Raw genomic sequence first — 14,986 nt, 5'->3', positions numbered from 1 at the left:
GGTCTTCTGTAAGGAGACCTTGTGGTCCTCTATAAGAAGACCTTGTGGTCTTCTGTAAGGAGACCTTGTGGTCGTCTGTAAGAAGACCTTGTGGTCTTCTATAACAAGACCTTGTGGTCTTCTTTAAGAAGGCCTTTTGGTCTTCTATAATAAGACCTTCTAGTCTTCTATAGGAAGACCTTCTGGTCTTCTATAGGAAGGCCTTCTGGTCTTCTATAGGAAGACCTTCTGGTCTTCTATAGGAAGACCTTCTGGTCTTCTATAGGAAGACCTTCTGGTCTTCTATAGGAAGACGTTCTGGTCTTTTATAGGAGGACCTTCTGGTCTTCTATAGGAAGACCTTCTGGTCTTCTATAGGAAGACCTTCTGGTCTTCTATAGGAAGACCTTCTGGTCTTCTATAGGAAGACCTTCTGGTCTTCTATAGGAAGACCTTCTGGTCTTCTGGTCTTCTATAGGAAGACCTTCTGGTCTTCTATAGGAAGACGTTCTGGTCTTATATGGGAAGACCTTCTGGTCTTCTATAGGAAGACCTTCTGATCTTCTATAGGAAGACCTTTCGTGTTCTATAAGAAGACCTTTGGTCTTCTATAAGAAGACCTTTGGTCTTCAATAGGAAGACCCTGTGGTCTTTCATAAGAACGACTTTTTGGTCTTCTATAGGTAGACCTTTTGGTCCTCTATAAGAAGACCTTTTGGTAATTTTTAAGAAGACTTTTTGGTCCTCTATAGGAAGACCTTTTGGTCTTCCATAAGAAAACATTTTGGTCTTCCATAAAAAGACCTTTTGGTCTTCCATAAGAAGACCTTTTGGTCTTCTATAAGAATACGTTCTGATTTTCTATAAGAAGACGTTCTGGTCTTCTATAAGAAGACCTTGTGGTCTTCTATAAGGAGACCTTCTGCACTTCCGTAAAAAGAGCTTGTGGTCTTCTATAAAAAATCTTTGTGGTCTTCCATGAGAAGATATTTTGGTGCTCTAATAGGAAGACCTTTGGTCTTCCATAAAAAGACCTTTTGGTTCTCTATAAAAATACATTTTGGTCTCCCATAGGAAGACCTTTTGGTTTTCCATAAGAAGACATTTTGGTCTTCCATAAGAAGACCTTTTGGTCTTCTATAAGAAGACCTTTTGGCCTTTTATAAGAATACCTTCTAGTCTTCTATAAGAAGACCTTTGTTCTTCTATAAGAAGACCTTTGGTCTTCTATAAGAAGACCTTTGGTCTTCAATAGGAAGACCTTGTGGCCTTCTATAAGACCTTGTGGTCTTTCATAAGAACGACTGTTTGGTCTTCTATAGGTAGACCTTTGGTCCTCTATAAGAAGACCTTTTGGTCATTTTTAAGAAGACTTTTTGGTCCTCTATAGGAAGACCAAAAGGTCTTCCATAAAAAGACCTTTTGGTCTTCCATAAGAAGACCTTTTGGTCTTCTATAAGAATACGTTCTGGTCTTCTATAAGAAGACCTTGTGGTCTTCTATAAGAACTCCTTGTGGTCTTCCATAAGAAGACATTTTGGTCTTCTATAAGAAGACCTTTTGGTCTTCCATAAGAAGACCTTTTGGTCTTCCATAAGAAGACCTTTTGCTCCTCTATAAGAAGACCTTTTGGTCTTCCATAAGAAGACCTTTTGGTCTTCCATAAGAAGACCTTTTGGTCTTCCATAAGAAGACCTTTTGGTCTTCCATAAGAAGACCTTTTGGTCTTCCATAAGAAGACCTTTTGGTCTTCCATAAGAAGACCTTTTGGTCTTCCATAAGAAGACCTTTTGGTCTTCCATAAGAAGACCTTTTGGTCTTCCATAAGAAGACCTTTTGGTCTTCCATAAGAAGACCTTTTGGTCTTCCATAAGAAGACCTTTTGGTCTTCTATAAGAAGACATTTTGGTCTTCTATAACACTGTGTGTAATTTTTTGAGCCATGGTTTATTAACCATATTCTGACACCGCAGCGTGATAAAAAACCAAAAGTAAGAAGATACGTGTCCCGGCGTTTTTCCCTATCACTTCAACTTTCGCGGTTATGGGCCCCCCAAGGCCTGAGGCTTTGATGTCAAAAGGGATCATTTTGTCAGGCACATATCTTCTTAAGCACAAAAATTTGGGTTTACTCGTAGAAGAAGAGTTGTAGCTCTCGTCTTAAAGAACAATAATTACGAAAACATAAAATTCATTCAACCTCACCTTCAAGGTCAAAATCGTCAAGGTCAAATTTCACATTTAATTTTTTCTCGGATTTTAGTCTGCAGATATCAAACCAATAAAAATTGAAGCAAACAACCAACTAGAAAAAGGCAGCTTAAACATACGAACTCTGTAGAAACGGTTCTTAATGGTCAAAATAGAAAATCAAATTCGATTTTGATCTTCTTTTCTCGGTTCCTGCTCCATAGATTCTAAAGCGTTCAAAATTCAAGAAAGCAATGGACCGCAATAATTTAGCAAAGATATCAGCAAACAACTTTCTGGAACATACGAAGTTTCTATGAACGGTTCTTAAATGTGAAAATAGCCAAAAACTTTCGAAAATATTCGATTTTTATACTTTTTTCTCTGATTTCGGTCCACAGATACCGAACCGCCCAAAAATTAAGGATACAGTCAACTACAAAAATGTAGCTAGGATTTCAATAAACAAATTTCTAGAACATAAAAAGATTCTAGGGACGTTCGCGACAAAGCTAAACCCTCAATAATCCGTAATAAAAGTTCTTCTTTTTACATATTTGGTCTTGTTTGATCCGTCTGCACGTTGAAAAGCTGGAATATGAGCGCATTTTCTAATCCCGCGACTGTTATACAAGATCACCCTTGAATCTTTTTCTACATTAATTTAAGAGTCATCTTCGTTTGCTTTCTGATAGTCTTCAAGTTGTGTTTTAATCATTTATTATTTTTATTAGACAAACCGATTGGCTGTGATAAGTCTCCTCCAAAGATGGTCGTGGTCGTTCTTTTGAATTACAAATTATCGGCATTCTCCTGCATTTAAATGTAAGGGGAATGAAAAAATCAATGCCCCGAGTGAGGCTCGAACTCACGACCTTAAGATTATGAGACTTACGCGCTGCCTACTGCGCCATCGAGGCTATGCCGCAGCATGCATTTGTGTTAGTGGAACCATATCGATTAAATTTAAAAAAATTAAAATAAAATTAAGAACCTTAGAAAGTGTCTTCAAAATTACAAATACGCCAATTTACATTTGTTTAGCATACCTTCAAGAATTATGACATTCTGATAAGAGAAAAGGATCGAGAAAGGTATATTAATCAACTTAATTTTGAACTATATTTTTTAATTAAGTTATGCTACATGGGATTATATTGTCAAAAAGCTACTGCCCCGAGTGAGGCTCGAACTCACGACCTTAAGATTATGAGACTTACGCGCTGCCTACTGCGCCATCGAGGCTATGTTTTGGCCATTTTTTCTTACAAAAATGAAAGTTGGCGAAAAAAATTGATGTAAGTTAAGAAGATTCTTATTACCGAATATGCATTCTGCTGCTTAGATCTGATTTCGCTTCTTATAGTCAGTCATGGTATTAGAATGGATTATTATTGACTTCAAACGACCTCTAAATATAATTCAATTTCACTAATGGTTTGTTCCAGTACTGCAAGAATATACTAATTTTTTTTACTATATTTTCAATAACATAAAGGAAAAAATCGTATCGTAGTTAAAAATAGTAGCTTCTTGCAGGTTCTGGAACAGAGCATAAAAAACAAATACCTATTTTTTAATGAAAATTCAAAGTCGACGAATTTGTATTCCTAGACTAGGAAAACATATACATATGTATGTATATTGTAAAATTATAAATATGGAGTATATAATCTGACTACCACTCAAAAAATTATACTATAAGGTTCAGTTTATGGGTATTTTACACGATATGTTTTGTTACATAAGGGTTATCACTTTTTATATATGAAATGTATATTCAAATTGACAACACATATTTAAAATATGTATGTATGTACATATAGTATGTGTGTTCGTTTAATCAAAATTTGTACAACTTGTTACTGGATGTTGTTCGTTTACTTTACAGTACAATGCAAAAGAACTTAGTCGATTACAAGAAGTTACTGGACTTGTACAAATTGTTGAGTAAACGAACACACCTAGTGTAAAGTACCCATTACGGAAATCGTTTTTGCGTATGGTTTGTTTTATCCATAACATCATCGTCCTTAGAACTATTGGTTGTAGTTATTGTTCTCAATTTTTGTTTTTAATTTTGTATGTATGTACACACAAAAAACTACTGCCCCGAGTGAGGCTCGAACTCACGACCTTAAGATTATGAGACTTACGCGCTGCCTACTGCGCCATCGAGGCTATGGTCGTATAGGAACAAGTTATGTTTGAGATCCTCCGAATCTGACATTTCAGAAAATATCTCGAACAATCCATGCAATTCCATCATTTTGAATGCATTTTGAAAATGAATTATATGTTGGAAAGCTCAAAAGGGGGATAATTTTATGTGACCTTTCGATACCATAATTATGCAAAGAATTAATAAATCTTAAAGCTGTCCACCAAAAATAATTATCCACGAGAGTTATGAATGAGAACACGGGGAATTAGGTAGTAGTACGATAGTATTATTTTATAGAACGTTTTAGTATTAGTAGAATATTTTCTTATTGTCAAAATTTAATATTGAACGTTGCACAAGACAGGATCATTCAATATTCTTTCATTACAAAAACTCATTGCCCCGAGTGAGGCTCGAACTCACGACCTTAAGATTATGAGACTTACGCGCTGCCTACTGCGCCATCGAGGCTATGGTGAGCCAGATTTTTAAGATGTCATATTAACTTGTGAGAAACATAAATATTCATCCCACTGGAGAAGACCCTTAAAGGTAGTTTAGACTAGCTATCAATGTCATATGAAACGAAATAAAAACATTCCATATCTACCCACGCAGAGTGGTGGCACTTACATGGGAAGGTGTGACAAAAATACTTGTAAATGCTATATCGAACTGAAATTGTTATCAATGGGTCGTAGTGGCCTAAAAACACTCTACGTAAAATATTGGGGTCCTCGGTCCAAAATTTCGCGTGGTTCCCATGAAACGAATCATCTTGAATTTAAGTATTTTACTGTTACCAATATATTGTTCAACCAAATTTGCTGTAATCCGGTACCAGGAGTTATTATTGCATTGTAAGCATCCCCACGAAAAATTGTCAGTATTGGTAGGGTAAGTGCACCTAATGTCGGCATGTACCAGTAGTCGGCACCTTTTGAATTTGAACTCAAATAACTAAAAATTAAGAAAACAAAATAGGAAAATAATCTTAAAAATTCTTCAACAATATTGTCAGCTAACTTTATATAAAATTTCATTGAGCTAGGACCAATTATTATATCGAAATTTAAGTTTTTGTCAGTGAGTGTTTTTCACCACAACCGAAAATGCATGTTTCTTAAGAAAAAAATTGTGGAGATGTTAACCTTATAAGCTCTGTAATTATTTTAAAATGAAGAAATTTTCCACAACATTTTTGTTATATAGGTAGAGAACAGTTAAAAGAACACTTCAGAAAAAGAAATTTTTAAAAAATATTTATAATTGTGCAATTTTTGCTGATGCCGACTTTAGGGACAAAAAAATATAAAATTTGCCTGAAGTCGGCATGGGGTTATAAACATTGATTTTTATCGATTACTTTTAGCTAAAAATTATAAAAAATACTAAAGAAATACTTTAAAGGCTAATTAATAAAAAAATAGTTTCAATTTGAAAGGAACTTTAGCGATTTTAAGCAATATTAGCCATGATTTGAAGTACGTACGTTGTGGGGTGCCGACAACTGGGTAATAGATGCCGACTACTGGTACGAACTAATTTATTTAAACAATATGTTTAAATTCCCTTATTTTTTTGAAGTAAAATCAATAGAAATGTATACAAATAAACTAGAAATGTATAAATAACTAATGCTTAAGCTATAGTTCTTTCAAATATTTAAGAAAAAATGTAAAGTATGAATTTTTTCTTTATTTAAATATAACATGCCGACTACTGGATCATATCATGCCGACTATTGGGAAATGGTGCCGACTACTGGTGAAAAAACAGTATTTTACTAATATTGCAATTTTCGCATATTGAATAGAAATAATTAAAAAGGTTGTTTATATAATTTTAAACTACACAAAATTACGAATCATAACTTAAATTCAATTTAATTGATTTGACATTTAGACTCGGAAGGACATAATAATGAAGATAACAAAATCCTTAAAGTGCCGACTATTGGTGCACTTGCCCTACATGATTTATATATCGATTTATTTGGGCAGATGTCAACCAAATATTCTAAACGACTATGTTCTCATAATGATCTCAGACTTCAGAACACCATCTTATAAAGAAATGTCATATCGGTCCACTTTTGACCACAGACTGATATATTTAATTGGGATATTGTGTCCCGTAAATTGCCATAAAAATTTGAAAATTCACAGGGAAATTCAGATTGCTTTAGATTGTCTTCTCTCCTGCGAATGTAAATTTTCAGAAAACCAATTCAAGATTTTTTTTTCTTATTTTCTCCCTTCAAAAACATCTTGCCCCGAGTGAGGCTCGAACTCACGACCTTAAGATTATGAGACTTACGCGCTGCCTACTGCGCCATCGAGGCTATAATTTTTTGCGGATTTCAGAATCATGGCGTACCTGTAATGAAAAAAATAGAAATAGAACATTAGATAAATACATATGTATGTACGTACGTATTGGGGTCAGTGATGGAAAAATATTTTAAACTTTGTACAATTTAGTACCAACCATTTTTAGGAAGTACTAAAAATTGAGAAATATTAAATAATGGCTACCCAGCAAACCAAATGTCGGATGTCCGGCACGTCTGAACTATTTCGAAAGCAAAATCATTCAGATTTCGTTCCGATTTCTAAACGATTTTTCGGAGAAGAAATAGTTCAGATTTTTACCGATATCGTAGCGAATGTCGGAATTAAATGTCCCTTCCGAATTTCCCCAATGATTTTCTTCAGATTTCGTTCGGAAATCGGACCGAAATCGATCCGATTTCCCCACACATTTCGTTCCAAAATTATGTCATACAACTTTCGTTAAGATATCGTTACGATTTCGGATCCGACATCGGACGTAGCGTCCGAATTTTGTTCCGATTTCGTTAGGATTGGTTTGCTGGCTAAATATTAGTAAAATATGTATGTGACTTTTTTAAAGTCTGGATGACCCTCCTGATAACACACAAAGCGAGTGTTCAATTTCGTCCAAACTTTTACCTACTATTTCTATAGAATCGTGGATCAAACTTACATTAATACCATGACGGAAATCGAGGTCTTAGTGTATATCGCTCCGTTTCTTCTGGTAACACACAGAGAACATTCAAAAAACTTTAATGTAAATGCATTTTTTCATATAAATTTACCTACTTTATTCAACAATTTGGATTTAGCTGTCAATCTTTTAAGTGCAAATTCAGTTTTTATTTCCAATAATTCAAAAAGTTTAACTTTTTAACATTTCTATACAAATTGCTCTTTTAACAATAATGGGTTTAAATGGAAATTGTATATAAAAGCCAATAATATTTATAAAGAATTACATATTTTCATGAAAACATATTTTTATTTCGATCTCGCTCAGTTTATGCGGCCATAACAACGTTTCTACGAATTTTAATCTCCTAGTTCTCTAGAAATTCTGGTGCATATATTATGTGGGTTTCCGTATTATGGCGCACACAAAATATGGAGGGTATAACTAAATTTGTCATTCCGTTTTTAACATATCGAAATATTCGTCGAGGACCCTATAAAGTATATGTATGTATATGTTTGATCAGCATAAAATTAAGTCGTTATAACCATGTCCGTCTGCCTGGTGAAATAAAGATACACCTCGCAATTTTAAAGACAGAGCTTTGAAATTTGGTATAGGAATTTTTATCTCCAGGATTTTTGGTATTGAAAATGAATGAATGAAATCCCACCGAAATGGCTAAAATTAGATATTTAGTCTTCGTTGGGGGTATAATACTTTCCACCTGACATTTGTCGGTTTAAGTCCACGGCGTCATATAGCCTCCAAAGAGCATTACCTCCCGATTTTCGATATTTTAAAGGTTGTGGACTCAATATTCCACCGAAATGACTGAAATTTGGTATTTGGTCTTCATTGGGGTATACAACTTTCCATGTCTTCATACAGCACCTTTAGAACGGCACCTCTCGATTTTTAGTATTTTAAAGGTTGTGGACTCAATATCCCACCAAAATGACTGAAATTGGGTATTTAGTTTTCCGTGAGGGTATAAAATGTTCCAGAAGAGAATAATAAGTATAGGTCGTCGTCTTCATACCTCCCGATTTTCGGTATTTTGAAGATTTTGGCTGCACTATCCCACCCGAAATGTGGTATTTGGTATTCGTTGCGGGTATATAACTTTCCACAAGAAATTTATCGGTATATGCCCACGTCTATTGCCCAATTTTATGTATTTCGAGGGTATTTTTGTCAAATCTTCGAACCAAGATTATAAACGGGACAGGATCAGTGTTGCCGAATTTGACGATTTATCGTAATTTTTACGATTTTTTTGGCCCAAAATTGAAAAATGACGATTTTATGGTCCAAATTGACGATTTTTCACGTAAACCAGAATTGCGTGAAATAAAAGACGATAATTATATTTGAAGATTTTGGCTCCACTATCCCACCCGAAATTGCTGAAATGTGGTATTTGGTATTCGTTGGAGGTATACAACTTTCCACAATAAATTTATCGGTATATGCACACGTCTATTGCCCCGGTATTGCCCAATTTTATGTATTTCGAGGATTTTTTGTCAAATCTTCGAACCGAGATTATAAACGGGACAGGATCAGTGTTGCCGAATTTGACGATTTATCGTCATTTTTACGATTTTTTTGGCCCAAAATTGAAAAATGACGATTTGACGATTTTATGGTCCAAATTGACGATTTTTCACATAAACCAGAATTGCGTGAAATAAAAGACGATAACTTCCTACTAATGCCCTCTTTAAGGGGTGAGTCAGTTTTGAATGACAGTTTTAATCAATTTCCGACTGCCCAACTACCAAAATGTACGTGTAGCGACAAACATAGACGGTCACAGTGTCAAGCAAGCGATATTTGAGCTATAAGCTGTCGTTTAAACTGGCAAAGAGTACCCAGCTTTACCTTGCTGCATTACTGCAAACTCGATAACCATAAGTAAAACTATCATCTTCTGAATGCTGTTTTTAAGTGAGATTGGGTTAGATTTATAGCTGTGGGTTGTGTATTTTATGTTCTCAGTCTCATTGACAAAACTATTAGCGAAAATATCGCATTATACGGTAACCAAACCTAGTTTTGGGCCATGTTGACGATTTTTGGCGATTTTTCAATTTTTTTTGACGATTTTATGATTTTTTTTACGATTTCCGATCAAAAACTATCGGCAACGCTGGACAGGATACATATTGGTCGTATTCACTACAATACAGTTCGTGATGTAGGGTAGAAAAAGTTTGGCACGCCCGAACTTCATGCGGTTCTTGCTTCTTTAATGGCAAAAGAGTGAAACTGTTTAGTTCTAGAACAAAGCTATTATTGTCTCCATCTTGTTAAAAGTAAGACCCAAATTTGCCTAACGATCAATAATCTTAACTTTACTGAGCATGTTTTTCGAAGAAAATATGTATGTAAAATTGAGCGGTACTCAATACCTACCTACATCAAAATTTTTAAAATTAATTAAAAAATACTCCAAAAGACCTTCAAAATGTCAAAAATTAAGGGCATAATTGTCGTTTTAGACAAAGTGACGAAAATTACACTGTGCCACAAACAATATGCAGGGGTTCTGATGCACCAATTCGGTTTTGTTGGAGTTCATGGAAGACGAAAATACCTATGCACATTGTTATTAACGGCAGAAAATCGACTATAATCGATTTTTCTTTTGAACCTTCATTTTGAAGCTATCAGAAAACTGTAAAACCGCCAAAATCAACAAAAAGTAGTAAACACTATCATTGGAAACTGACTGTCAACGTACTTTTAGCACAATTTTCTGGCAAATGAAAACTTTTGCTTTTGTTTTATTCAGTTAGACTTTGCTATTAACGAAACAGAACGCGATGATTGTCAGTTTTGTTGGTCAGTGTGTACTAGGGCTTAAAATCTATGGGCAAAATCGAACACAAAATAATCGATTATGCAATTTTTTCTCCAGTCAAAAGTCGACTTCGGCTTTTAGACTTTTGACTGCAAATAGTCGATTAATCGAAAGTCGACTTACCTATCCCTATTATTAATATTGAGACCCTACATAAGCTTTGTTCCTTTACTTTTTTAATGGTAAGGGTGGTAAAAGAGAAAAGTGTCAAAATTGCTCTCTCATGAACATTTTTACCAGAAGAGTAAAGGAACGGAAAAATGGTAGATGTGGCAGCAATGTCAAAAAGAAGCATAAAAAAATCAATTTTCGTCTTTTATTTCACAGTTTTTAATTTAGTTTTGTCAGCGTTCGACTTTTTCTTCTGTTTTTCGTCCAGATTCGTCGTTAATCGTCAAACCAAAGTCGAAAAATCAGTTCTGCCATTTTTACCTGCAGAAAATTTGCTGGTAGCCCATGTATAGAAGAGAAAACCATTTTCGCTCTCTCTCCACTCTCACTCTCTTAAAAATTGCTTCCAGTTTTGCCACTTTTCGGGGTTAAGGAACGCTTTGCAGGTTAAAAATGGTAACAAATGGGAAAAACGGTAACCTCAGGTAAGTAAAGGCTATAGCTGTGTATAATTTTTAAGTAGGTTTGTTCCATTTTATTCAAGAAAAGTTCGGAAAGCTAAACATTTCAATTGATGTAATAAAAAACAATGATTTAATTTTGATTTGTATTTGAAACCCTTTCAAAATTTTGTAAAATCCAGATTTGTAAGATTTCTACTTGAGGGTATGAATTACTTTCTTATCCCTGAATTATTAATTTACATTTTGCCCAAAAGAATGCCATCACTGAAAGTGTTGACAAAACGTATTAAAAATTTCTATCACGCCTCTACACATACATAGCATACCTATTTATGTACATACATATGTTCATAATTAAAGATCACATGTTTTTAATAGCCTACAACAAAATGTTATACAAAATGCCTATCCATATCTCGTCTATTCTTGATGTTCATTAGCAGAAATCTAAAAATAACCCTGAACTAAATGCGACGACTACGACGACCACCACCACCTGTAAATGGACGCTAGCAAAAGGGAAGAGAACCAAAATTTAAAAAAGAAACAACGAACGAATGAAATGAGCAAAAGATAACAAAAACACAAAGCAAACAGCAAGTCAAAATGAAGAAAGCCACAAACAACACAAACGTAGCGGCGGCGAATAACCCAAGGAATTAGAATTAGTGCTGCCGCTGATTCTACTCAATGTAAGCAGTCGTTGGCGCCGCAGTAGCTGTGGCGCAGCAGCGATTTAACCAAGCAAATACAAATTGTTCGGCAAAAGTTTGCACACTGTGTTTTGTTTTTGGGGGGAGACCTAACACAAGGAAAATCATCAATTGTGACGACGCCGGCAGAGTGCCTCGATGGCGCAGTAGGCAGCGCGTAAGTCTCATAATCTTAAGGTCGTGAGTTCGAGCCTCACTCGGGGCATGATTGTTTTTTTTTTGTTTTAATAATTTACTTTAATTTTTAAAAGATAATCAAATGGTTATTTGAAGTATAAAAGTAATATTTAAAAAATCCACTTGAGAAACGGTTCATTAAATTCTAAAAACTCAGATTTTTTAAAGAATATTTTTAAAGCCATCAAGCCCGAATATTTTATTGAACAATCTTTCAAGATTTTCTTTAGGTTAAAAAGTAAAAAAAGTTTAAGTTTACATTATACCGTTATTTGTTTATTATTGTGTGATATATTAATATAGATTAATGAATTTTTGAACTCAGTTGTAATAATTAAATAAAAAATATTGTAAAAATATTTTTTTAAAAATTCAAAGCTTTATTGCCTCACGAAAAAATTATTTTTGTTTTAATCCAAGGCTCCCTGAAAAAATATTTTAATAAAATCCAAGCATAAATGGATCTATTGACCTGATGATGGTGGTAAAAATATTCTTTAAAAATCCACGTTTGTTGGTCTGATGATGGTGGTAAAAATATTCTTTAAAAATCCACGTTTGTTGGTCTGATGATGGTGGTAAAAATATTCTTTAACAAGTAAAAAAGTATCAGTCGGCTTTGCCGACAGAGATATACCCTCAGCCTGTGCAAATTGAAACACTTTTTTCACAAAAAAGTTATGTATTTAGGGGTTTCAAAGTTTTGGTCGTATGAACCGACAAAAATGTTGATTAGGATTAAAGTTCAAAAATGTTGCTGAAAAGGTACTTAAAGGAATGGACCGACATAGACCATGGGTGTGCAATAGAGGGTTTTTACACCCTTCGAGCTGTTTTCTCAAGAAGTATGGTCTTGCCCCTTAAACAACTTTTACCATCGTAATTGAGGCAGCAAATGTAAGTTGCTTCAACAAAAATCAAAGTGATTCAATAGCAGGTCTTAAAGTGAACTTATCCAAAATTTTGTGTGGGATGTACGGGATGGAGTGGAAAAATATAGTCCATATTTGAACCTGATCTATATCTGGTAGATATTATGAGAATGTGTAAAGTATGGACCAAATCGGTCACTCCCATCAAGAGTTATGGTGCGCACAATTTTTCCGAATATTTTTGAGCTTTTGTGGGGTATGTACCTGAAGGAGTGGACTTATATGGCTTATATACGAACTTAAACTAAGTTTGGAAACAATATTACGAAGGCCAAATTTTGGCCGGAATCGGCATTTCCGTTCGAGAATTATCTTGCGCTTTTTTCAACTTTCAGGCTATTTTTTCAGGAAGTATGTACTTGCCCCTGAGGAAACTTGTACCTTCGTATAGGGGACAGTGAATACAAGATGTTACAACAAAAACCAAGGCGATTCGAGAGCAGGTCCTAAACTGAACTTTTCCGAAATTTTGTGTAGGAGGTACTCGAAGGAGTTTACCGATTGAGTCCATATTGGAACCTCGTCTAAGTCTGGTAGAAATTTCATAATGTGCAAAGTATGGACCAAATCGGTTACTTCCTTCAAGAGTTATTGTACGCACAAATTTTCCGAACATTTTCGAACTTTTGTGGGGGAGGTACCGGAAGGAGTGGACCGATATAATCCATCTTTGAACTTGAACTAAGTTTGGACAAAATATTTCGATACCCAAAATTTGAACCGAATCGATTGATCCGTTCGAGAGTTATCGTGCGCACCAGCCAGCCAGACAGACCGACAGACAGACAGACGGACGGACATTGCTAGATCTACTCAAAATTGTCTGAAACGGATATCGTACAAACATACTTGGGGTCTAAAACCATTATTTCTATGAGGCACATGTTTGGTCGTATCAAAGTGTAAATACCCTCTTTAGCCTAAAGGCTGAGGGTATAAAAATCCACGTTTGTTGGTCTGATGATGGTGGTAAAAATATTCTTTAAAAATCCACGTTTGTTGGTCTGATGATGGTGGTAAAAATATTCTTTAAAAATCCACGTTTGTTGGTCTGATGATGGTGGTAAAAATATTCTTTAAAAATCCACGTTTGTTGGTCTGATGATGGTGGTAAAAATATTCTTTAAAAATCCACGTTTGTTGGTCTGATGATGGTGGTAAAAATATTCTTTAAAAATCCACGTTTGTTGGTCTGATGATGGTGGTAAAAATATTCTTTAAAAATCCACGTTTGTTGGTCTGATGATGGTGGTAAAAATATTCTTTAAAAATCCACGTTTGTTGGTCTGATGATGGTGGTAAAAATATTCTTTAAAAATCCACGTTTGTTGGTCTGATGATGGTGGTAAAAATATTCTTTAAAAATCCACGTTTGTTGGTCTGATGATGGTGGTAAAAATATTCTTTAAAAATCCACGTTTGTTGGTCTGATGATGGTGGTAAAAATATTCTTTAACAAGTAAATAAGTATCAGTCGGCTTTGCCGACAGAGATATACCCTCAGCCTGTGCAAATTGAAACACGTTTTTCACAAAAAAATTATGTATTTAGGGGGTTTCAAAATTTTGGTCGTATGAACCGACAAAAATGTTAATTAAGATTAAAGTTCAAAAATTTTGCCGAAAAGGTACTTAAAGGAATGGACCGACATAGACCATGGGGGTGACATAGGGGGTTTTTACACCCTTCGGGCTGTTTTCTCAAGAAGTATGGACTTGCCCCTGAAACAACTTTTACCATCGTAATTGAAGCAGCGAATGTAAGTTGCTTCAACAAAAATCAAAGTGATTCAATAGTAGGTCTTAAAGTGAACTTATCCAAAATTTTGTGTGGGATGTACGGGACGGAGTGGACAAATATAGTCCATATTCGAACCTGATCTATATCTGGTAGATATTATGAGAATATGTAAAGTATGGACCAAATCGGTCACTCCCATTAAGAGTTATCGTGCGCACAATTTTTCCGAATATTTTTGAACTTTTGTGGGGTAGGTACCTGAAGGAGAGGACCGATATGGCTTATCTACGAACTTAAACTAAGTTTGGAAACAATATTACGAAGGCCAAATTTTGGCCGGAATCGGAATATCCGTTCGAGAATTATCTTGCGCTTCCACCCATAAACATGGTGTCATAGGGTTTGTTTTTCAACTTTCATACTATTTTTTCAGGAAGTATGGACTTGCCCCTGAGGAAACTTGTACCTTCGTATAGGAGACAGCGAATACAAGATGTTACAACAAAAGCCAAGGCGATTCGAGAGCAGGTCCTAAACTGAACTTTTCCGAAATTTTGTGTGGGAGGTACTCGAAGGAGTTTACCGATTGCGTCCATATTGGAACCTCATCTAAGTCTGGTAGAAATTTCATA

General features: G+C 35.0%; 6 non-coding genes across 6 annotated transcripts; 1 reads left to right on the top strand and 5 right to left on the bottom strand.

Moving 5' to 3' along the window:
- Positions 1 to 3,016: 3,016 nt before the first annotated feature.
- On the bottom strand, positions 3,017 to 3,089 carry TRNAM-CAU (transfer RNA methionine (anticodon CAU)). The gene has a single exon. It is a non-coding gene; the product is annotated as a tRNA-Met (tRNA).
- A 252-nt stretch (positions 3,090 to 3,341) lies between these two features.
- On the bottom strand, positions 3,342 to 3,414 carry TRNAM-CAU (transfer RNA methionine (anticodon CAU)). Its single transcript has one exon. It is a non-coding gene; the product is annotated as a tRNA-Met (tRNA).
- Positions 3,415 to 4,277: 863 nt separating this feature from the next.
- Positions 4,278 to 4,350, bottom strand: TRNAM-CAU (transfer RNA methionine (anticodon CAU)). The gene has a single exon. It is a non-coding gene; the product is annotated as a tRNA-Met (tRNA).
- A 381-nt stretch (positions 4,351 to 4,731) lies between these two features.
- Positions 4,732 to 4,804, bottom strand: TRNAM-CAU (transfer RNA methionine (anticodon CAU)). Its single transcript has one exon. It is a non-coding gene; the product is annotated as a tRNA-Met (tRNA).
- Positions 4,805 to 6,604: 1,800 nt separating this feature from the next.
- Positions 6,605 to 6,677, bottom strand: TRNAM-CAU (transfer RNA methionine (anticodon CAU)). Its single transcript has one exon. It is a non-coding gene; the product is annotated as a tRNA-Met (tRNA).
- A 4,960-nt stretch (positions 6,678 to 11,637) lies between these two features.
- TRNAM-CAU (transfer RNA methionine (anticodon CAU)) lies at positions 11,638 to 11,710 on the top strand. The gene has a single exon. It is a non-coding gene; the product is annotated as a tRNA-Met (tRNA).
- Positions 11,711 to 14,986: the final 3,276 nt, after the last annotated feature.

The sequence above is a fragment of the Musca autumnalis genome, unplaced genomic scaffold, assembly GCF_047663935.1.
Source record: "Musca autumnalis isolate F117 unplaced genomic scaffold, ASM4766393v1 scaffold_2, whole genome shotgun sequence".
NCBI lineage: Eukaryota > Metazoa > Arthropoda > Insecta > Diptera > Muscidae > Musca > Musca autumnalis.
This window is presented reverse-complemented; position numbering and strand designations above follow the sequence as displayed.